General features: G+C 39.9%; 1 protein-coding gene across 3 annotated transcripts in view; it reads right to left on the reverse strand.

Annotated features, from left to right (window-relative positions):
* LOC139123660 (growth hormone secretagogue receptor type 1-like) overlaps window positions 1–26,096 on the reverse strand; it is a 191,353-nt gene that overhangs the window by 77,271 nt on the left and 87,986 nt on the right. For all 3 annotated transcript variants that reach the window (XM_070689832.1, XM_070689833.1, XM_070689834.1), the window contains one exon: window positions 8,597–8,761. The gene's annotated coding sequence lies outside the window, so the exon portion shown is untranslated. The remainder of the gene's footprint in view (window positions 1–8,596; window positions 8,762–26,096) is intronic.

Genomic DNA, 26,096 nt, shown 5'->3' on the forward strand with positions numbered 1-26,096 from the left:
ATCTGTCGTAGTCTAAAAACGAAAAAATGCCTTGTTACTTGTCTGTGGCAAAATAATTAAACTTCTGCCTCGTCAAGATTGCGCTTTCCTTTCTAATGTGTGAGCAAATAGCATATTCCCTTAGTCAAAACACGGTGCTGCAGTTCAGTTTACAAAAACATTACCCGTGCCTTTCCGCTGACCTAGTTTGATTCTTCCCTACAAAAAAGTAAATTTTTTGATTATCTGCGCATGTCAATGAAAATTACCATATCTAAAACATACCGTACCCGGTGATTTATTTTCTTGTTCCAAATAGTCTGCCGACCATTTGTCTCAACATGATTTAGTGGATGAATTATTGTGGACAGCTGAAAAAGTAGATAACGTAGTTGTGAAGGGGTTAAAGGTCAATTAAGTCTGGCTGATTCAGAACGTTTCTGTGACCTCCTCAGTGTTCCTTCACAGGTTTATCTGCTAAGGAATTAACATAAATCCCGAACAGATGCTTAGAAGCTTTTTGTTCTCTACTAGGGAAAATATACATTCAGAGCGCATGCGCTTGCAAACATTGATATTTGACGTTTTATGAGCAGGTATGAAGTTTTCACGACGTTGGCTTTGGTTACGTCATTTGTCTTTAGTATAAGGACTGTCAAGAACACTTGTTTTTAAACTTAAAGGTAATTGTATACACGCAAAATTCTTTAAGTATAGGAGAATCATATATTTTACTTATGTTTCTTGCCTGCTACAATCATAGACAAAATTACTTAGTACTTGAAGCTATAATATATGTGTTACGCTCTGCTGTTGACATGGAGTACCATAAGGCGCACATGTATGTATGTATGTATGTATGTATGTATGTATGTATGTATGTATGTATGTATGTATGTATGTATGTATGTATGTATGTATGTATGTATGTATGTATGTATGTATGTATGTATGTATGTATGTATGTGTATGTATGTATGTATGTATGTATGTATGTATGTATGTATGTATGTATGTATGTATGTATGTATGTATGTATGTATGTATGTATGTATGTATGTGTGTGCGCGTGTGTGCGTGTGTGTGTATATATGTATGTATGTATGTATGTATGTATGTGTGTGTATGTATGTATGTATGTATGTATGTATGTATGTATGTGTGTGTGTATGTATGTATGTATGTATGTATGTATGTATGTATGTATCTATGTATGTATGTATGTATGTATGTATGTATGTATGTATGTATGTATGTATGTATGTATGTGTGTATGTCAGTCTGTCTGTCTGTCTGTCTGTGTGTATATATGTATGTATGCATGTATGTATGTATGTATGAATGTATGCATGCATGTATATATATATATAAATATATATATATATATATATATATATATATATATATATATATATATATATATATATATATATATATATATATAAAACGCAGAATGAGGACATATTGCTTCTTCTAATTTAACTCTTGCAGCAGCTACTAAAAGCGAAGGGACACTAACATATTGAGGTTACATTCTTCACAACACTTAACTCTAATAACTCTGTCAACGCAAAGATATTTTAGTATGTGCATAATTATTTTCGGAAGAATTCATTTGATGTGGCGTTTCACCTACCGTTAAATAAGGTGTAGTGTCACCGATATTTAAGGCAATTTATTTTGCAACGTCTCCACAAAAGTTTGTTATATTGGTTCTGAAAGCAAAGTGTTGGGCTGATATTCACGTTGAGTTATAAGTGCATGACACAAAGTACGAAGCATAATTGAATATATTTTTGTTACTCCGCTTACAAACATGAGCCATACTAAGCTTTAGGCATATTTTCAAACTGTAATGAAACGCAAGAATCTTCAATTCAAATGCTATGTTTGATACACTACTTGAACAGTAAGCTCACGGACTAAAACTTATCGAGACAAAGTTGTCACAGCCATGTATGTTTTGAAAGGTCACGATGTGATTTATAACATGTCTCTTGTACCGAACGTCGCGCCCTCCATAGGATTCGATAGTAAGTCGTTGATGACGTCGCGGGCCGCATAGTCATCGCTTGACTGAAAGTGAACCGGGACTATTTTTAACTTGACAACTTTCGGATATAAAAATGTTGAAATTCATGTTTTTGATAGGAAATCCGATTTTAGAAAAAATGTGCATAAAAATGATAAATTGATAATTTAAATTTACCAATGCGCCCTCCGATGATGAAAATCGTTCCATTTTTAACGGATTTCCGTCTGAGATGGAAATAAAGCATTTGTAAGTATCTTGAGTTAAACTGTGTAACAGAGGCATGAAATATGATGCCAAACCAAGGGACTATGTATCCTCGGGCCAGGAGACCATTTACCCTCCTTATGTGGGGCAAATAGTAAACTAACCTCGGGCACATAGTACCATGTTTGGATTATAATGTATACTACATAACATATCATTAACTAATGATGTAAAATCAATAGTGACGTGATCAGAAGTTTGATTTTGCTAAGGTGATATCCTTTAAAACTTGATATTGTTGAAACAGATTAATGACGGAAGTAACTTATTGCCTAACTAAAATAATAAACACAAGCCATTGCTACAAAGGAAACAAATCATAAAAATGGTGTAACTGATTCCAATTGAAAATAAGTGTAAGAAGACTGCCCATTAAAATTTGTAGTTGCTGAGACGAGTTCAATAACCCCAATACTTGTAGTTCATCGATTGGGGATTAGGGTACTCCAGATAATCATTTCCTCGTGTTTGTTTGTAATCTTGGCAAAAAGATTTGTATCGCATTACAGCGGTTACTATTACCTGATATCAATGATGATATATTTTTGACAGTCACAGAAGTATTCGGTCAGCGCCCTCCTCCCGAGAGGTCAGAGGGCACCCGAATTCAGCCTATAGCATCCTTGCAAAGTCAGAGGTGATATATTTCGGGATCGCCAACCATAATCCATTACTCGAGTTATTAGCTGATATGGTGGAGAATCCGCGACCTATGCTGACGGGAGGCGAAGGTCCAAGATTGTGTGTCAAGGGTCGGAGTAGATCCAAAGGTATTCCCTAGCTCGCAAGAAGTACAGAAAGTCTGCCTGGGTAGTGAAATCTAACCGCTGTGTTACCTGACGTCAAACTAGATTCGCTAAATCCTCAAAGCGGTCACAACCCTGCCAATCACCGTAATTTTAATGCCGTCATATTGGAAAACTAATGTCGCCAGTACTAACGGAATGGTAATAACGTCTTGACTCCATGCTATGTTATGGTAGCAAATTAGCGTCGAGGCGATATTAACTTGAATTAATCGGTAAATATACTTAGGTGGACATTTTACAGTACCTATGCACTGCTGTGTCTACCTATATAACAGACCATAGGTTTGGTATGAGCAATTTCCCTTTCGTTCATACCAAGATAGTGTGTATCATTAATTAAATATATCTGGTATTTCCACTTTGCTGTTGCCATGCATATAGACCATTTACATAAACAACCACACTGATTGACAGACGTATGAGTTAACGGGTCGATGCGCAAAGATTAAGCAGACGACGGGAAAAAATGTTGAGAAAGAATTCGATCAGTGGAAAGTAACAGAAAAATAACGAGGCAGGGCAGTTTTTAATCGTGTTATGTGCACAAATAGTCGTTTTCATAACTACCCTTTATTTGGTTCAGCCTAAACACATGTGTTATTCAGAATCTATGCCTACCCTTTTTCATATTAACTTTAACGTTTGTAACTGCAATTTGATGTTGCCGAATCGTATTTTTTGTTGACGCTTATTCCGAGATATTGGAATGGAATTGTTGCCCCGATGATGAAACTGATCACCGTGATGATGATGATGATGATGATGATGATGATGATGATGATGATGATGATGATGATGATGTCTTCGTCGTCGTCGTCGTCGTCGTTGTTGTTCTTGTTGTTGTTGTTGTTGTTGTGTTGTTGTTGTTGTTGTTGTTGTTGTTTTTGATAATGACGATGATGATGTTGTTGATGATGATGATGATGATGATGATGATGATGATGACGACGAAGATTTTGATCGCGATGTCTTCTGCTGCTACTGCTCAAGGCGACAACGCTTGTTATAGAGATAGTGGTACCAACCTTTCCTTTGACATGAAACATGATGAGATCTACATTAAAACTACACCGTAGAACGAAAATAACCATCGACACAATGAGATAAGGGGCTAAAGCAGAAACACGCAGAATGGCACGTTTCAGCTCCTCCGTGTGATCTCATCTTCGCATCTTCGATAACCTCGCTGCATGCAAGATGACATCCACGCACAGAAATTTAACTTATACCGACTAGGGTCACCAAGATTAAGTCCCAGAAGTTCACGGAGTTAATTATAACAGAAAAACTTGTTCCGTTGTTAAAACTCCCCAGATAACGACCCCGAGGCTATGTTATCAACAAAGCAGTTTGAACGCAGGCTGACACAAATTTGAGCTTTGCTCAAGGCTCGACTACACTTCTGTGAGACCACTTTGTAGTCGATGTTGAGACAGTGGCATACTCGAGGGACTCTGAATGATATTTCGGTGACTGCAGGCTGACACATCACGCACGTAGACTGCTGGCTGAAAGCGCTGTCAAGCTTCAGGGGAAACGAATATTGAATTGTTCGCAGTGTGTGAGAGCAAACACTCCATTCTAAGTATCTATATTGACAAAACTAGGGATACATATCCTGGGTAACAATTCCCAACCTTTCCCTCTGTGTCCCAGTCCCTGTGCCCTCAGCCTATCTCAAACTTCGATTGAGAGAGAGAGAGAGAGAGAGAGAGAGAGAGAGAGAGAGAGAGAGAGAGAGAGAGAGAGAGAGAGAGAGAGAGAGAGAGAATTGTAGGCTGTCTCCCTACCCAATGTGCCCTTAGCCTGTCTCAACCTTCGATTGAGAGAGAGAGAGAGAGAGAGAGAGAGAGAGAGAGAGAGAGAGAGAGGGAGACAAACAGGAGACTATTGGCACGCCGCATTAATTAATATGTCTAATATGACTACATGCAATTTCACTTAGAAAGAAAAATGTTATGAAAGCGATCTACGCAATCAGCTTCCACAGTGCCGGTATACACAAACCATCAAACAATTTCATCAAGTACAATGGCGAACGCTGGTTTGTTACCATAGTGATGCGGTGATGAAGATATATACGGTCAATTAATCTAATCTTGCGAAGCCATAGAAACACAATCGCTGACCTTTCTGCACTTCGTAGTGTCAACCTGGCAACGCCTACAGTGACCAGATTTGCTTACTTTGAAAGCGTGGACGGCGGATCAAGGCCAAGGCTGGCGTTACGCGGGTTTTAAGCTGAGGGGGGAAATCTCTTAAGTAAGAGAGGACAAGTTACCAATCAGAGCTGTTACCGGGAATCGCGCTCATGTATACCCTTGAATGCCATTTGCATTGAGAAAGAGGTCAGTGGCTCGCCAACCGGCTCGTTTCCGTGAATCCAGCAATCAGCGATCACTGATGATCGTATCATCGGAGCTTGTTAAAGCAGAACTCCCAACAAGATACAGCAATTTATGCAACAAAAACCAACAATGAGGCAGGCCCTGACCGGGGCGCAATGGGCATATTAATATCATGCATTTGCAGATTAATCCGAATTGCGATGAATCAGTTGAGTTCACGATGTCATCTCATATCAGATCAAGCAATATTAAATTCATCAAGGTATTGGGTAAACTCAACGCGATGCATTTTATTTGAACGAGTTCAGTTAGATAAGTCCCGCGATCCCTTTGAAAATACAAAATCTAGTTCAACGTAATATGTTTGGCGCCTCTCCCAACCTACGTGCGATAAATCTGATACGTTTACGAGACTTACGCTGTGAATTAAGAATTTTTAGCTCGTATACGATGAGTGAATTTGTCGAAGGTCAGCCTATTTCAACCAGAAGAACGCATGGGTCTTATAGTAATTTAATTCTAGTTCTTAAATATCCGTATTTTTTTCTGATCTTTGACCATCAAAGTTACGTTCTCGTTTAGCACGACCTTGATGTTCAGAAATATCTAGCGGATTGGATTTTCGATATGAGAGCCTATGAACGACCATTAACTTCCAAACACATAGAATGTGTCGGCCGTTAACGATATGTACTTCGATCTACAATGATTCGGAAATATGTAATTTGGGATGGAATTGTATGTATTTGAATACTTATGAGTGTTTGAGAACTGAATGTAAATTCCGCTCCAGTCTGGGACAGATATTCAGATTCTCAAACTTTTACAATACTTATTTTTTCAGTCCACCACTTATTAGCGTTCACTTTAGCGAATGGGCTGGATTAGATAAAGTTTTCACCAGCTAATATTAATGACAATCGAAAATTTGGTTTCTCCCATAGACTTAAATTGAACGCCATTTTGAATTTCACGTGTCGGTATGTAGGGATAATTTGTTTCCCAAGTATCAGTTAATGAGCACCAAAACAATTGATCCATCAATCAATTAATCGATCGATCAATAAACATATTATGATGAGCTGCAGTGACAATTACATGGCCGACTTGCAGCGATTTCGAAGCTGTTATCCAATTGGTTGGCAGAATCTTACCGTTACAATTAAATAATACAAATAAACTCCCTAAGTTGCTGTGAATAGTGACAATCGACCAATCAGATATAACCTTGCAAACACGCTGCGAGTCAGTCGGAATTACATGGCAAAAACACACATGTACCTAGAGATTCACATCTAGTAAACAAAGCCTACTCATGTGCGGATTGGTAAATTATCACTATTCACATCAACTTAGGGAGTCTGTTTGTGTTATTCAATTATAACGGTAAGATTCAGCCACCCAATCGGATAACAACTTCAACAACTTCAACATCAACCCAAAAAAGGCAGTGAGCACTTGTGTTTTTGTTCAGCGCAAAAGATGTTAGGTTATCGGTTGTCGAGGGAGATAGAAATTACCCTGTAAAATATGAGCCAATGAGCATCGAAGGAACGACACTTTGACTAATAAATATTCATTAGTTTTCAATTAATTATTGAAAAAATGTCCCTCCAATAGGCAAATTGAGTCGCTCTGTTATGCGTTAATTTCATTAATTGTATGCAAATATACTAGTGTCGTTGTTTATATCAGACAACGTATCATTGTGGTAAAAATCTTGCACGTCATAAGAAGGTTGCAAGCTGTTGGAAATAATCACGTGATGCGTAAAGTTTCTAGCAGTGTGGTATCGCATTTGTTACCGTCAGAAGTAGAAGAAATACAACTAAACGTCACATTCGGTAGGGTTTCATGGGAGACTAAGGCAACGTGTGTTTTATTCATGAATTGTAATCTTGTCTCGCATTCTAAAAGAAATTAAATTGGAAGCGAGATAGGTGGACAGAGAAAGGAAAAGTGCATTTTATGAGAGAATGGAGCGCTGCTTGCAGACAAAACTAATGACAGAACGGTCTCGTTTCGCGTATCTTACTTCCTTTTTGAAAGTTCATCTCACGTACAATTTACAGCGCACAGGCGACATGCATCATCTATTACTGAACACAACAGCCATCACATATAAAGCAGAAATCAACACGAATTACTGCCTGTCCGCCCATCCGTGTAGAGTGACGTCACAATTCGAGTTTACACGGTTGGTGATTTTGTCGCTTTCGCAAAACGACCTGGTGGTGTACGGAATGTCATCTAGGGGCGATTCTGGGAGTATTTCCGCTGAGTAAAAATGTCAGGAGGTCCATATTTTGCAACGATGCACAGCAAACTAAACGGCGATTTGAGAAAAGTGGGTAATTTAACTAGTTTAACGTCGATTTGTACGCTGCTTTCAATGAAGTTGCCCGTGCAGTATTTCTGGAGTTCGTACGGGAGTTCGCTGCGTTTGGCGACCAACGTTGCCGCTTCGCACGCACACTACATTTATTGTTTAGGCGGGAACAGAACAGTTACACAAAGCTCAGTTCGCAAAAGATTTTACCACACATACAAATGTTATGCAGAGTATCGAACAATAGTAATCTTGCGCAACCATCGGGTTTAAGAATTCTGTCAGTAGATGTCTGTCTGTCTGTGTGTCTGTCTGTCTGCCTGCCTGCCTGCCTGCCTGTCTGTCTGTCTGTCTGTCTGTCTGTATGTATTTATGTATGTATGTATGTATGTATGTATGTATGTATGTATGTATGTATGTATGTATGTATGTATGTATGTATGTATGTACGTATTTATCCATCTATCCATCAATAAATCTATCTATCTATCTATCTATCTATCTATCTATCTATCTATCTATCTATCTATCTATCTATCTGTCTGTCTGTCTGTCTGTCTGTCTGTCTGTCTATCTATCTATCTATCTATCTATCTATCTATCTATCTATCTATCTATCTATCTATCTATCTATCTATCTATCTATCTATCTATCTACATGGGGTTATTTATGCATGTAAGTTGAATTATGTAATTGGTAGGTATGTACGTTATGTACGTTCATACATTGGTTTCTACAAGTTAAATCTCGTGGAAGTATATTCATCCACAATCACTCAGCACGTGCTCGCAATCGAACATCTCGGGTGACGTTAGAGTTTGACCTACTTACCGTGACCCAATGACCCGAAAAGTTCACTTGGCAATCTCACAGGCAGCACTCGGAGGTTAACAGGTCATCGCCGGGACAAGGCTGCCTCGATGTGTGGCACCAATACAGATGCAGCTTCTTTTAATGCCCTGCCACGTGGAAGCCGTAGAACTCCCCGGTGTTAACCTGAAGGCAGGATCACACGAAGCATTTATAAGTAAGCTGGCGGCACATTCGAGGCTAACAAAGAGATGTGTTAACAGCTGCACAGCGTTGAACGATTTACATACAATCGCGAAAATACAGCCTGCAGCGGAACAAACCAAACGAGCGTTAAGTATTATAAGGAATTCAATATTTGAGTAAAGTAAGCTATTATGTGTAACAGTTAGCAGAAACGGCCTTTCATATATTTGTCTGTATCGATTCAATACTCTAAAAGATTGTAAACGATATAAGATTTTAAAATCTAAGATTCAAGTAAAATGGGATGACAGAAAGGGTCTTCTGAGTTAAGAAGTAATTTATTCCGTATACAGTTCGAGATGAAACTTCGCAAGCTCGGCGACAGTAGTCCCGTGTTACCAAGGAGACGCGCCTTATTTAAGATAGCGCAGCTGTACGTTGACACGCAGCTGTAAGCGGCGCCGGCGCTTTCTCGGGCACGATATTACTGTTCTTGCTCGAGTTACGCGATTAGCAAAGCCTTCCGGAACGCGATCTGAAATTATCCCGATGCTTTCCGTGTGATTAGGTGCCCATCTTCAGGATAAAGACCCATTTATCCGTAAGAAAGTGGACTCAAATTTCCAAAATTCCAAACGGCTGCCGGACATCCCTCTTCGCTGTCCCGAACATCAAGAGGCGGTCGCAAGCTGCGGAGTGGCCCTTCAATTATTGGCGCAATCCCACACGACCGACGGAGATTTTATTTCCCCTGCTTAGCGTGTTAGCAGGTATGCCACCTGTTTTTGCTTTCTCGTAGCCACAGTCCAACCACGCAGTCTACAACCCCAGAGGTCATGAGTTCTTTGGGTTCACCGATTCAAATGTATTTCTTTTCCAGATAGTTCTTTCAGAACAACTTCTGACAGTCAACAACTTAGCGATCTGGGCCGGGGACTTTGTGCGGAACAAATTCACGAAAGCGCATGCGCAATACTGTGACGAGACAAGTAAATTTTCTCGTAGACACAAATATATTAGTATTCAGCAAATTCGACAAGCATGATACTAATGGGCAGTCCCTCGTAGTGCAATCATCTAAAATAATTGTCGCTTTGTGACATGCTCTCATCATTATATTCAAACACTGCCGACGGTCTACCAATACCGACTATCTAAATTTGATCTTGTACCACAAACGGATCTGTTAAAATTGATACAAAGCTAAGAACGCATTTTGAAGAAGTTGTATATCATTTCGATGGCCAAGTGAATTTAAGTTCCGAAGATCGAAATCCATCAATGGCACTTTTGTAACCTGATCTAGGGAGTATGGATTTTAAGCAGTAAAAGCATGTAAAGGGTGAAGCCTTTTTTGGACCCCCTAGAAAAGTATTAAGTGATGATAATGAAAAGATCTACGGTATGCGTCAACTAAGTATCAGAAACTATCGTGGCGCGATCTGCCCATAATTTCAGAGTCACAATATTGACTGTTGGCGCCAAATTAATACAGAAAAAAGTTGTAACAATAACACTACGCCGCTTTCAGAATAATTAACATGGTAAGTACCTCAGAAGCGTAAGGTGGTTGACTTCTTCGAGCAGTAATACTATCTAGTACCACACGCATTCAGTTTGCATTCTCTGTTTTGCTACGATAGGCGTTTAGCATTGACCTTTTCACTATATTTTAACATTTTTCTTGTAAACACGACTATGAATTTCGTTCACAACTGCCAGACGAAACACTCTAACATAATGCAGCCGCGCCAGAAAACACATTTTTACGCCCACTTTCTCGCGAAGTTGACCTCAACTGCCTAAACCTGTATTTTACGAGCGATGAACTTTGTAAGAGTGCGTGCTTATTGCATATTTGTCGGCCATTTGTCAAAGCAGTTACCGAGAAAATACACAGAGATTGGTGTGCGTAGTTCAGCCTGCGCACAGATCAGTAAGTAAAAAGTTAGCCTCGTTCTGATTCAAACGTAGCAAATCACGGCGAATTTCCTACAGTTGATCAGTTCCGAGACTGACACGCAAAAGGGTAGCTACGACGGCAATATGAACCAGTGAAAGCGCGAGAACTGATTTCCCCACTTACGATGACCTTTGACCTCTGTAAATGAAGCGGGTCGCTCGCAACAAAAGTTACAATGGATAACGCCCTTTCCGAAGTCAGGATTGCGTCACCAGTTTTATGAATCTAATGTCTTCAGCATTGGCGATAAACTACCTCTGAATTGAACGTTACGGATTCAAATTTGTTTTAAAAATTTCACAAATTTACGAACGACGATTGCTATGGGCGCATTGGCATTATTAGTCGTTCACTACTATTGTGCATTCATATTATATGAACATATTGCCATGGGCTGTCGATATCGTGTCGTCAAAACTTTGTAGACATTTTAATTGTAATTTTCTTATCGAATTTAGCGCCTCGGAGGGAAGTGTTTTGGCAGTTTTTACGATGAAAAGAGATCGTATTTATGTTCACGGTACGTCGTTAAATATTGATGAGAATTTCCTCGCTATCGAATTCGGGTAAAGCTCACGGCGGTGATTTTGATAAAAGCATAGTCTAGCGGATTAATTTCCCGTCGGTTCGTCATATTTGTTGGACGTTGATTGACAACGCCAGGCATTCACACGGAGCTCCAATTTGGCCAATTGCGGGGTAATGACTCACAACGCAGCTATCGATTAGGACTGCGTCGGGCAGAATCAATATTAACCGTCCTCGCTGAATTCCGAGTAAATTTACTTCAATGGGTTTGAAAGTTTATGGTTTCTTTACCCGAGGCAGGGGCTAGCAAATTATATGCTTACAAGCGCCAACTTAAAGCATGAATAGAGCCTGACTAAAGGTCTGCAGTTATTACGTGAATACTTATTAGTGGCAAATGATCATAAGAAAGCGATGCTTTCTTTGGCTTTACGCAATCTCGTCACGTTTTTTTTTTCTGTATCAGTTGCAACATCGCTACTAGTAAAGCCCAAATCATGAAAAACGCTAAACCGTCGAATGATCGTTGGATGCGCGTGCGTCATTCCATCAAAGAAGATATATGTATTTCGGGTGTAGTAATGTAAACTTGCCTCAAGTTCGGCAGTCTGAAATCGATCTTCAAATGCTTTAAAAGAAAGTTCGTTTCCTCAAAGCCCGATTGTTGACGAATAGCCATAGAACTGTACGACCTTAAATATTTTAAAACATTGAATTAACTTTTACAATGTAGTAGACTGCTATGTTGTTGGAAGTGTTGTAGGTTTCAAATTTTACCTCGAATTTTACCAAATTTTAAGCAATTGTCTTCATTATCAGAATTAAAGGGACACAGTCGTCGGAACTGCGCTCAAAGGTCGCATGGGACCCATACGACCAATGCAAACACTGCATCCAACGTACGATGGTGAAAGTTATAACATGTCTGTCATAATCAATCGTCGTATAATTGAAATGTTGCAGCTATGATGATGAGGTGCATCGAGATATCGTGCACAAAATACATTGTTTATAAACAAAAAAACTCGCACAGGCGCAGTTCCGACGACTGTTTCCCTTTAAAATATCAAGGTTAACGTTGCTATCTGGCAAAATCCAAACTTCCTAATATTTACAGATATTTAAAATTCAAAATGGCCGACATACTCTGTGTTAGGCTATGAAGAATATCAAATGGAAGGACATGTATGAAAATAAGGGAGTGAAAACTTAATTTATTCAGCGGGCTTAAAGGTGAGCGCACACAAGCAGTGGACCGGGAAAGTATTGTAAATATTTGGAGGTCCGTTTATCTGTCCCCGAAACACATTCTAACTGATACCGCGGTATTCGGTGCAGACGGTGAACACAAATTTTAAATGTTTTCGGTGCGTTTACGCTGACGAGCTTCCGCACGGGACCGTCAATAATCACGTGACCTCCGAGTCACATGTGAAATCAGGGAAGCCTAAATAAATAATATACGCATTGAACAGTGTTTCAACTGTCAGAGAGACACACAAACTGGACGCCCAATTTATTTTTATGTCTGGAGATGTGTTTGTTCGAGTAAGAGCACGGAGCTTAATCGCCCACTTGAGGCATAATTGAGTTATATGAGAAAGCAATCTACCGTTCTCGAATAAAAAGACCAACTCTGAATGGAAAATATATACCCAAAGATGTGATATCGAGAGCGACCGAATGTCGATAACATCATCTGCTATAAAATTTAGCAATTCTAGCACCTATCTTCTGCGTTTCCGCGCCATGCGCAGGCAGCCGAAAAGGATGCTGGGTAGTCTCGTGTACTCTCAAATTGGCACGCACATTAGGATATCGTTGGGGAAAAGTGCTCTCTTGATAAATTTAAGACAATTGTTTTATGAGAGATGCAAACACGTCGACTTTGCTGATGCGTAAAATCAAAAGAACCACTTTTGATTTAACTTTTTTCAGGAATAAGTGACTTTTCAAATCTTACCAAAATATTTTAAAATTAGCCTGCCTAGGCTTAAAACAGTTGTCAATCTTAGAACATTGGTAAAGGTTTAAGATATAATATTGCAAATATTGCGACCGTCAAAAATGTCCAATACTTTTCTGATGTACCACTCGTCCGGGCTCATTCCAAAGCTCTTGGCGTGGGAAATATTTTTACAGTCTGAGTTTTTTGAAATCGAAAAATTTGTTTTCCCCCATAGAGTAACATAGGGATGGCGGCCATTTTGAATTTCAAATATCGGTAAACGTTAGGTAATATGATTCTCTGGTGCTAAACTTTGCATAAAGGCCCCTGATTTTTACTTCTTGATTTGATGCCAGAATGGTTGAAAGTTTCATTGAGGAAAGTTTGATGACACAGTTATAAGCCTGCCACTTTTAAGGCACATACTACCTTAAGAGTTCGAAGTGTCCTTGAACTACATAACGTCTGATTGCCCTTGACACGTGTCAATTCAATCACTCAAATACTAAATGAAAAGTCATCACACAAAGCAATGGACTGTAACAGTAAATTAAAACACACTTTGGAAAAAATACATTCAGCTTTATCGAATTCTGTCCGAATGTAATTACATTTCAAAAAAATTCTACAAAACTAATCATGTTTGTTTTTAATTTCACTCTGACAACATCATAATGATTATGTTTTGTATTACCTTTGTGATGAGGAAAATTGCTAACGTGAAATGGAACAAATTTTCAAAATATGTTTGCTTAGTTAAAAAGTGTACATTACTCTTGTCGTTTCTTTAATCGATCTACATCAGCTAGTCTACTGATTGTGAAAATCAAATTTTAACAGTTTTCAACAAAGTAAGTTACGTCGAAATGCCACATTCTTTGCGTTTAATCAATGTGTTTGTCTCTATTACCTTGGCTTTTTACAGGGATGTGTTTTATATGCGATGCCTGCATTTTTAAGTTAATCAGGCAAGAGCAACTTTGTTGGTGTTATTACAGTTGATTGCGATGGGATCTCTTTATGTTACATCGTTAATGTTCCAAAAGCCGTAGCGTTTTTTTTTGTTTTTTTTTTCAATTATTTGTCTTCAATTTGTAAATTGCACTATTCTCGCTCCACTCTCAAATTCATGTTGATGTGCAAGATATTCAAGTAGTCTGCGCCAACTCTGTAATTTTTGTCACGAATAAATTTAGGTCCGTACTAGAATTTCTTTTGTCGACGACGACGACGATGACGACGACGACAACAACAACAACACAACAACAACAACAACAGTACGATGCATTGTGTTGGCGAGGCCAATATTCAGTAACGTACATTTCAGAGGAGCAGAAAGAAATGTCGTTACCTTTGTTTCTAAAACAATAACATTTTCAAGTTGAAAAATAATGAAAGCACGAGAAAGAGCTACAAAAGTTACGTCATCGTTCTGTAAACTTACAGTGGGTCAACTGGACACGGGTTTAGAGGGGCGAAGCCGGTGTTTTTCTATAGTAAAACATAATGAATTATTGTCATGAAAACAGCCACGATTGTCGACAATAATATTTCAAATGCCAGGTACAACATCCATGTACTCTGCTCTAATAGATTTGCAGTTCATCGGAGCAGACGATAACCTTTGCAGCGCCAATTCCTGATATTCATACGTTGCAGAATCCGAGGCACGTGATTATTTTTCAGGGATAATGAGTGATCACCGTCGAATTTGCATACTTTAAATAAATCCGTGAACAAATTTGCATAAATAGATAGTAAAATGTCACGCGCAGTGGATTTGCTTTTTTACAGTCACCGGAAAATACGTCATCACTTTTCGTGTTCTTTTCAGGTTGTGAGCGCTAGTGGCGTTGAAAGTGTTTCTTCGACCATTCTTTCAGCAACACTTCGAGAAACAAACGATAAGCGGCAACCTTGCCCCTTTAACCCTTTCACCACCATGGTTTGACCCAAACCTATTGTTGTCAATAGTGATTGTGGACCTGTTTATAGGGATTCGGGGGTGAACAGGTTGAACCTGCGTTTACCCGTGGAATGTTGTTGTTCACTTTATGATCACAGATGACATCTGAGAATGTTCTGCAACATTTTAGTATAGATTCGTCAATGCCCGCATGATTTACCAAGATGATTTCACCAAGCGTGAAATTTCTGAAATGACATTCTTCTTCACCGATCATCGTATCAGCTTTGTTGACCTGTCTGAACAAAGAGTGCAGCAACTATCCCTGCCATCTGGTTTATTCGTCATGTCACCATGGTTTCTATCACCATGGTGACGTTTTTTTGTTATATGACAGGAAAACACAATAACAAATTTTTGCCCTGGGACTTTCACTATCATACACGCCATTGATATCACCTGTCGTACACAACATTATTTCCACCACAAAATCATCTCGCCTCTCTTCAGTGAGTCCGTGTGATGACACATTCTGTCGGCAGTTCCTATTTATTTTCTGCGCAGCGTTCTGGCTTGACATGCCAGGCTGTCAACATCGCCGGTAAAGAGTCGCTCGCCTCAGCTGCCCGGTAAATGTCACAGATACGTTCACCTCAGAAATATGTTGACTTAGATGACGGATCGCCCGAGGATGTACTCAGTATCACATCGCTGTGCGTGCTTGCTTCAGTTGATATTTTCTGTGTAACCCTACAGTCGCACTGTCCTTTATCGCCGTTTTAATTCTCAATAATTACTGTGGGTGCTGCCCGTTTCAGCACTGCCAAAACTGCGCCAAAACTCACGGCCGCCTGTTGCTCAGCCCTATCTCCGTCAAACAGTGCCATCAAGGACAATTTTAGCTATGCTCACAATGACATAAACGTTGATATTTTCATTATAATAAAGATGTCAATAAACCACAAAATAATATAAAGTATATCGTACATTATAAAATTTCATTTAATCCATTAATTCTCATTATCAAAGCAATATATTGCGTTGTCTTTAATAGAAACCAGCCTGTAGACTAAGATATGAATTTTTTACCATGACAGATATTTTATGTGAATATGGCACTTACAATTATTAGGCCTCATTTTATGAACTTACGAATCGCGCTTGCCTCTGGTATCTCACATCTTTATGTCTTTAATATTACATTTCATCGGCGTGCTTTTAGAAGGGACCGACTGAAATGAAACCATCATAAACCGTTAACTGCGCTATTTATGAGATTCATCAATGTCAACGTTGACATTCTTTATGATCTCTTCGGGGGTGATTGCGAGATACGCTAGATTCTGTCAGGAGAAAGGCTGAGAGAGATAGATAGATAGATAGAGAGAGAGAGAGAGAGAGAGAGAGAGAGAGAGAGAGAGAGAGAGAGAGAGAGAGAGAGAGAGAGAGAGAGAGAGAGAGAGAGAGACAGACAGACAGACAGACAGACAGACAGACAGAGACACAGAGAGATAGAGACAGAGACAGACAGACAGACATACAGAGACAGAGACAGACAGACAGACAGAGACAGAGAGCGACAGAGCGACAGAGACAGAGACAGGTAGACAGACAGAGATAGAGACAGACGGAGACAGACAAAGAGGATATAGATAGAAAAAGATGGACAGATAGACAGACAGACAGACAGACAGAAGACAGAGACAAACAGACAGACGGATAGAAAGGACACACGGATATTTAATGTATTTCGACGTATTATGGTTTGCAATGACACAATTGGAGGGAATATATCGTTATTGGGACAGATGCCTATTATACACCGACAAAATACAAAAATAAGGTAAAATGTCGAGTGTTAAAAATATCGGCATTTCCCTGTTATTAACAATGATAAAGGTTGTATGAGAAAAAGTCTTATTCTCTCCAGTTCATGACAGACAGGCAGGCTGACGGGCAGACAGACAGACAGACAGACAGACAGACAGACAGACAGACAGACAGACTGACGAATGAGAGAAAATGACAAATGTCATTCACGTGCCCTGGTAATAACATCGCAACTGGAAGAATCACGGATTGGAAAAATCAATCATTTGTAGACTCTGCCCTTTTTATTGCCAGTTCAACAGAAAAGGAGACACTTTGCGATTTAAGTTGCGCACGGCTTTAAGTTTGAAAAATGGATAAATTCGCCCTGAAATCCTTGGAAACCTCTCGGCGAGTGAAGATGTTATTAAACGGTGTTAGAACAATCTCGGCAGGAAATATAAATAAACACCCCTGGAAATACAAAATGTCGCGACTTCGCTCCTGCTCAGCTGGAATTTTCATCGTTCATCAAAAACATCAGGACCCTGGAGATCTCGTCAAATTTCCATGGAATGTGTATTTGTCTTGGAGTCTGTGACCGGTCAATTTCTTGGTAACGTGAAGCCAACAAGAAGACCCTGTCCTGGTCCTTCCGCATTCTCTGACGCTATAATGCCATTTCTCTTTTTTTTGTCTGGACGCAGTTACGTGTCGCACTTACCGCATCATTTATTTCAAAGAAAGAAGAATTTTTCACATTCTTGTTAACTTTTCAGGGTTGTTAAGGATGTACACACCTCGACATAGAAATACTGAAACTTTTTTCTCCATATTTCGTTACTTAACTTCGAAACCTATTCACACCAAATCAAAAATAAAAATCAGTGGTCACAGTGTGAATGTTGGTACTAGAGAAATAAATTACACAACAGTTTCCGATATTTGAAATTCGAAATGGTAGCCATCCCTGTTTTAACTCTATGGGGAGAAATTGATTCTTTGATTTTTACAAAAGACTGTGAAAAGTTTACTCCTTCCAAGAGCATCAAAATTATCTCCCACAAGAGGTAGATTCGTAACGCATTGTAAAAATTTTAGAGTCCAAATATCTGTCCCCGAGGCGCAGTCGATCTTTAAGGGAAGCCATACCCACTCGCAAAAGTGGATAATTTTTTTTTGTAAGACGATACCATAAATGGTATCGGAGTTAGCTGTTCGTTTCGGATCGATACAGACTGGGTGAGGATTTGTTATACATCTACAAGGGGGGAAAATGCCATTTACGCGAAGGTCACGAAGTGGTGTGGGCGATGATTTGCAAGAAATCAATTCTTTGCTGACATTGTTCTGTACATGGCAAAATGAACATCGATTGTCGGAAGTCTTTTAGCTTTTCTAGTGCCATCTGAAATCCACCTACATGAAAGGTATGCGATTACTGTAACCGCATTCTCCCTAAAATGTTAACAGGACAGGGTAATAAAGTTTAAAGGGATATATTCATCGGAACTGCGCTCAAAGGTCGTATGGGACCCATACGACCCATGGCAACAATGTATCCAAGGTACGATGGTGATTGATGAAAGTTAAAACATGTCTGTCATAATCTATCATCGTATAATTTAAATGTTGCAGCTATGATGATGAGGTGCATCTTGATATCGTGCACGAAATACATTGATTGTAAACAAGAAACTCGCACAGGCGCAGTTTCGACGACTATGTCCCTTTAAGTCTTTCACTTTCGAGGCACACACTACCTTGAAAGAAAATATATTTGACGAATAATTGCAAATATATTGCAAATCATGAAAATTTCAAAAATACTTCAAATTTACTGTGTTCTTATTCTAAAATTGAACATGTAATATCATTGAAATCAAAAGTGAACATTGAGCGACCTGTTTTGGAACAGATCCGTAGGGACGGTTCGAAAGTTATACATCCGTGTGGCAACAGCAGTCACCGCTGACAGCTTGGACAAAGAACCCGGATGTTTATGTTGAATATCGCGCTCATGCGCATCTATTGACTTATTCACCTTGTAGTTCTTGGAATAGGTTTAAGGTTGTTCGCGCCACGAAAATGAAGGACTTCAACTTTTGCTCAAACTTTCCTCAATGATTCTTTCAATCATTCTCTTTCAAAATCATGAGTAAAAATCAGGGTCACCATGCAAATTTTGGTACTACAGAAACAAATCACCCAAGATTCACCGATGATTTAAATTCAAAATGGCCGCATTCCCTGTGTAACTCTATGAAGATAAATAAAACTTTTGACTTTCGAAAACTTAACACGGTAAAATTTTTCCGACTCAAAGAACTTTAAAATAATCCCCCAAAAGTGGTAGATCAGAAAAGAGTTGTAAAAATTTGAGAGCCCGAATATTTGTTTTCTACCTTAATAATAACGATGCTATTTTCTCTCTGTTCGAAATATGGCAAAATAACGAAGGAGATGAGAGATATGAAGTGAGTTTCAAGTGAACTCCGTTAAGCCAGCTTTTAGCGGGGTCATTGCTCTCCGTATTTAAAAACTCCAGCGGGCATATCGCTGAATGCACGTCTCACAAAAAGAGATCAGTATTTGAGTAGTGGCGAGACCGAAAGAAACCGATTTCAAATCGGAAGAAATTGCGCGGCGCGATTGCCGGCGGATGGCATTCAAGTTTTGACGAGCATTCCCTCCGACGAGGCATGTTATGAACGGAAGTTGACTGCTAACGTGCGGATGACGGTGTAAAATAAAACTGTACCATGCTTCCTTCTCCGGAATGTCTAAACATTTAAGGAATGTGTCCTTTGTTTATGTCAACGAAAAATGATTTACACATACTACAAAACTTAGTTTTGTTGTATTTATTTTTCGTCCTATTTTACAGACGATGTTTATCCGTATCGTCTGGTTATAATTTCGCTCTGGCCTTGGCGTGAGATCTCCCGCGTTTGGCTCCTTTGAATGCAATTTGGTTGATCGAGAAAGTGTCTCGGGTCGTTAACTCACGAGGTCAGGTAGGAACATGTTGGTCCTTAGTTCGTGCGAAGAGAGGATTTTTTTACAAACGCGGGGAAGATGGTCGGAAGCGATTCGGGTCGCGGCCATGTTTTCACGAACGAGTCACGCACGTCGCGTTTTCGATCTGTGGTTTGGAATTTCTGATGCAAATGCCAGTCATACAAAATTATTTTGGAAGGTGGCCAGAAACAGATAGATGCACTGACACCAAGACACATATGGGAACATGAATGAGCTATAGAAATCACTTTAAGTTCAACTGGCGATCTGTGTTTCACAATTAGAACGCCGACGATAGTGACCAAAGACGACTTTAAAGTTCCTGACAAACTCAAAATACAACTGCTCGCTCATGGTGCAAATAGTGTGTGCATACGGGGGGAGGGGGCAATATCGTGATTAATAGGAAAATGACGAATTGCATTGCATTTAATATCATAAAGGTGGAGATAGCAGTTGTGAAATATGACAGATATTATTTGTCATCGTCCCCGATGAATCCATAATCTGCCCAGAGTTCCATGAAATACGTCTCAGCTCGTCCGTTATATTTACATTTCCTTACAGTCTTCAAATACATCACTTGCAAGTTAGGTTTTTCCTTCAAGACACACTCATACTTTCTTTAGGTGTAATTATTACAGTTCTCAAGAAATGCTTAAGTAAAAAGCACTTTTAACAGAGCATGTGTGTTTTACAATTTCGTTACGGTCTCCACATCAAAACAAATACATTTGCTATTGCCGGGGGAACTCTCCAATTACACTCGTGTTTTTAAAGAAAATACACCGATACTAAAGGTTGTCGACACATCCAATATTCCATCAACTGCCCGATAGTGGTCGTGTCGGTCGCGCTGGTTGTCATGGTGACAATGATTTTTTAAGAGCCCTTAATCTGCGCGTATCGATGCGGGCCCCCGCCCCTCACCCCCGCCCACCCCAAGGCGGCAAGGCGGGAGTTCCGTCACGGGGTTTGGTGGAACATAGCTGTCGTTGTACGGAGACAATCTCCATTACTGATATCAACATGATGGGCACAAGGGATTATGTTTTGACTGAAAATGAATAATTAATTAAAATATTTCTTAAACAAACAATGTCCTATTATGGGTCAATTTCTATGATGTGTACATACATATGATGAGGCGGTCACCTTAAAAATATTTGACTCTACTTCTCGTGGGGATGCAGAATAGCTCCATCCGGTATTGAAAATGATGTGAGCGGATGGTTATCTCGGCATACGGAAGGTTGTTTAAATCAAGAACTGACATTTTACATGTCATCGTTAGCGATTTCAAACAACATATATGTTGACAGAAGGAGCGAAACGTGCTGTCCCGATGTGCGACCGTAATCACAGAAGATAAAACACACTACGCAATCACGTAGAACTGTATACGCAGTCGGCGGAAACATATGCTGAAATTTTTCAACATTTACAAACCCATGGTTGTGGAATTTGAAAATTAAACAGAGTCGAATTTTTTTAGGATGGAACGACTAGATGATAGACAAGGCACACAAATGGGACATAGAATGCCACAATAGCTATTTTCCGAACAGTGTGTTTATTTAAAATTACTTATTATTAAAGGAAGAAGCGACGAAAGCGCGCGTTCTTTTCATGTTACCACACCTTCAAAGATTCCAATAACAAGTTTGGTTGGCGACTTGAAAGAAGAAACATTACAAAAAGCGTGATGGACATTTATCATTTAAACATCATTTACTGTTTCTTTCACGTATCCGTGTTAAACCTTGCAGTATAGTCCCTCAAACGTTGCCTTTCGTCGAACGGCTCAGTAATCCCTTATGCTTTCAGTTCCCTTCCCTCCTCTGTCACTGTCTGCCCCTGTCAATCCCTCCCCTCCTTTCACACCCCTGTCTCCCCTCTTCGTCTTCCTCCTCCTCTTCCTCCCTCCCGTCTCTTTTGTCTGCCTCTCTCTCTCTCTCTCTCTCTCTCTCTCTCTCTCTCTCTCTCTCTCTCTCTCTCTCTCTCTCTCTCTCTCTCTCTCTCTCTCTCTCTCTCTCTCTCTCTCTCTCTCTCTCTCTCTCTCTCTCTCTCTCTCTCTCTCTCTCTCTCTCTCGTTTGCGATTCTTTCAGCAGAAATTCGATCCTTACCCTTGTATCTGTGTTTCTTTAAACTTAATACACGCCCTTCACAGAGGATTGAAAACTGATTTACAGTAATTTCGACCCCAGCTGGATTAATTGTCCAGTTCATTGAACCCTTTATCTCCGAATATCTTCAGCTTGAAGCGATTATCTTGACTGTATATCGTTAAGTTTTTTCTCTGTTTGTCTGCAACTCGAGGTGGATTTTGAGCAAGGTCGTTTTGGTATTCAAATGTCGAAATTGACAACCATCAATAAGGATGTCTCGGCGATTACAATCAAACTGGCACAAAGACAGGCTTTAAGTAATTTTGCTGTCTTCATCTCGTGTTAATCCGTCGACACTTTTGATAATCGTTACGAACGATGAACAACATGAGAGCGGAACGCAAATAACAGCGTTCTGCCCTTGTTGTTTCGCACGTCACTGAACCAAATCAAACTCTTGTATTAAGTTTTCCCAGTCGTACTTTTCTCGCATGAATGATGCCCCGATACAGTGTGCAAACACGTGTGATTGCTATATTTACATTCGTTTTTAGAGAAAAATGCAGGATTTATGTTCAATTCCTTGTTCTGTGTACTTAAACTTTATTCAACTGGGCACGGAAACCGTTGGCAGTGAGAAAATGCATCGGTTGCCACGACGCCATACAGATGAGCGCCTCAGTAAAAAAGTAACGCGACTTCGTCGACAGCTAGCGAGAACGTGCACGGCTCTTTAGTAGGAATTCGCCGTAATGATATGTGTTTAAAAACGTTTTATGGCGCTCCTAAAATATGAGCAGCGATTTGAATTTCTATTACACGCTTTATAAGGTATCTTTTTTTTATTCTTACATCAGACGCTCTTCGATGGATATTTATGGACCGTATCGAATTAATGCCACGGAATGGTAATTCGTACTACCATGGTAATCTGAATAAAATTGATTGGGTTTATCGCCAGCATGATATCCAGAACACTGAAATAGACGAGAGGGCGATGGAATGGTACGATTTCTTCTGGAAAGGAGTATCTACCGCGACGTGAGAGATGGAAACGATGTTGGCGTTTGTCGCGGAACACGCGTTGCCATGACGACACGCCAGTGAAGGGACGCAGCGTTTTAGCAGGTTACACACAGGCCGGCGAGACTCACACCCGGTCGTTTGAGTCAAAGTGCAACGCACTGATTTTGTAAATCTTGTTTGAAAAACGGGAGGTCCAGCTCGTATGGTTGAGATCAGACACAAATGTCCTATAAAGACGGTAATTGCCGGTGGAAACACTCTCCCCTTTGACGAAGACAATCGTACGATCGCGAAGAGTTCACCGATAAATGTTTTGCAGCTGCGGTCGCGAAAAAAAGAGAGAATTCTCTACCGAGGGTAAGCTAATCGAAAGCACATTCCCAGGAAATTCATCTCTTTGAGCAGGTCTGGTGTAGCGAAGGCATTTGCCATAAATAGATAATGCTTCGAAAGGCCCGGAATAAACTCCTGTGCCAATTTCTCCGTGACGTGCATAGCAACGTGATTGTGCGCGTCAAAACCAAAGTCACTCCGGTTTCACCGCGGCATAACACGGCCAGCGTTCTACCGCCAGCCCGATCTCGACAATTGTGAAGTCTGTAAAAGTCACAAAAGACTTGACAAAATACTCCAGGAAAGTGAGTTTTTTGCTAGGATTGGAGGTTAATAATTTCCCGGCTCTACAAGTGAGTAGATAATGTTTGATAAATAATTGAAGAGCCCTCAGTCTCGGATATGGAATAGCCGAGATTCTATTAATGTTGAATGCCAGCGTTGCTGGAAGCGAGATCTAGAATAATCTGTGCCGTTTGAAAATAGATTTTGCAGACATTATGACGTTCTCATAATAGCAGCAGCAAATTATTTTTATTTGCTTTTTATTCAGGTATAAAGCATTCAAAATAGTTTGTCGTGTTCTCTTGTTTCTTGCAGCATATCGGTTTCTCGTTGGAACTGCGTTCTTCGGGTCGTAAAAAGCACGTTCGAAGCGTCAAGAATTTAACAGCAGCAAGCAGATAGAGTATTACTCCTCGAGAAAAAATGTGAAACGCAACACGTTGACGACCAACTCGTAAATTCTGGCCCAAAATTACAACAGGGAAACACATTACGGCATAGCACGGATACTTTTTAAAGGTCCAGAAACTTCAAAATATGTATCTCCAACAGAGAGACCCGGCACGCAGGTCCGTAGTAGGCCTTGAATACCGTTTTGAGTATCACAAAAATATCGGGAAAAAAATCGTCAAATGTCACAAAATCATCTGATCTCTTGAACCGTAGTACTCAAAAATATCGTTGATTTACTGCAAACGGGGAATGAATTTATTGTTCGCATAACGTCCGATTTTAGATTGTACTTATTCAATACTATTCATAGAATCTACGGCAGTTAACTGGCTCTATTGTCACACACTGTTGTGTTCGTTTGCAAGTGAAAGTCCAGCTTTCGTCGGAAGAGTCCAGAAATAGGTATACATATTGTTGCTTTTTAAATGATCAAATAATTTGTTTGTTGCACAGGTATAGGTTTGTGTCTGCAGTTTGAGCCGGTAATATTCGCTGAACATGAGTCCGAATTCGAACGTATATTATAAACCTACAAAGAAGCGTACAGTGCTGTCTGACAAAGTTTACTGCTTTCTGAGTTATCGCCCCTCGTTCGCTGGACGGCTTCGAATCTCCGCCCGCAACTGATGTGCCATGCAGCACCAACTTGTTGATGCGTCTTGGCCGCGCGAAGCTAAAGCTTATCAACTGAGCTAGAGTCGCGCTCGGAGGTCCATACAGCGTTGTCGACGAAGGGCTGGAACTGAATCTTAAACGTATGGTTGCCCTGGAAGCCGTAGACTTGTTAGAACTTTCAGAGATTTCACTGTAGTCTCATTCAGGAACTGTAGTTTGTGAGTTAGCATTACTTTGATTTGTGAAATGTGCGCTGTCGAAACGCTTTTGTGTCGTGCGAAACAAAAACCTGTGAATATTGCGTTCAAAACACGCGACACTGTCTTTCACGTGCTGATATAACGATGGTGTCAGTATTTTCCACTTCCGTAAGATCTTAACGGCACAGCTGTACTTTGACACCCCGTAATGAGCCCTACGCCATAAAGCCATCGCAACGTGGCGTCCCCCATGTACTCTCGCAACCGATAATTTACAAACGTGTACGGTTACTCGCTAACATATCAAATCATACCATCATTTCATACTTGTTGTATACTCTACCGGCTTCCAATACAAGTCTGTATGTCCCCGGCGCTTTACAGTCTCCAGCTTATGAATATATTATCTATAATTAGGGCTATCATAAAACCAAAAACTATGTGTCTATTCATGTAGCGAAATAATTTACCTGCTGTTCGCGAGAAAAAAAAACGATATTTGCAAATGATGCACAGAGAACTATGAATCCAAAGAAAAAGCGCGGATTCTGACAATTGTGACGAGGGTTTTGTTGCCTCTCTTTTGGTTGAATCGATTAAAGTGTCACCAGTGTCTTGTTATCTCTTAAAACCATATCGATAGATCTACTGATGTCCCATTGGCTAAGACAGTCTGTATGTGTGAAATATTCAATGTTATTGTTCATATTCGTCCGAGCAAGAATTCACATAACGATCAAGTTTAGCGTTGCATCCTGTGTATAATGGATTTTTAAGTAAGGCTAATCATTTTGCATACATTTGAGAAAAAGTATAATAATTTACTAAATTCAATTCAATTAAAATATCGTCAACACAGCAGCTACTGTATGTGCTTGTGCTTTAAAGTTACAGCTCACTAATGCTTTTTGTTTCTTTTCTGAGAGAGAGAGAGAGAGAGAGAGAGAGAGAGAGAGAGAGAGAGATTATACAGAGTGAATTTTTCTCAAGGTGTCCATGAATCGTGATTGGTGTTCTATCTTCATACGATAGTGATACATACAGCCTCTCGGGGTTTTAGCAAGGACATGAAAAGGCGCCGCGGCAACTCGGAAAGGTAAATCGGATATGTCGATAGCCTCTCACTCTTACTTCGTTGA

This window comes from Ptychodera flava, assembly GCF_041260155.1.
Source record: "Ptychodera flava strain L36383 chromosome 23 unlocalized genomic scaffold, AS_Pfla_20210202 Scaffold_23__1_contigs__length_28996876_pilon, whole genome shotgun sequence".
Lineage (NCBI taxonomy): Eukaryota > Metazoa > Hemichordata > Enteropneusta > Ptychoderidae > Ptychodera > Ptychodera flava.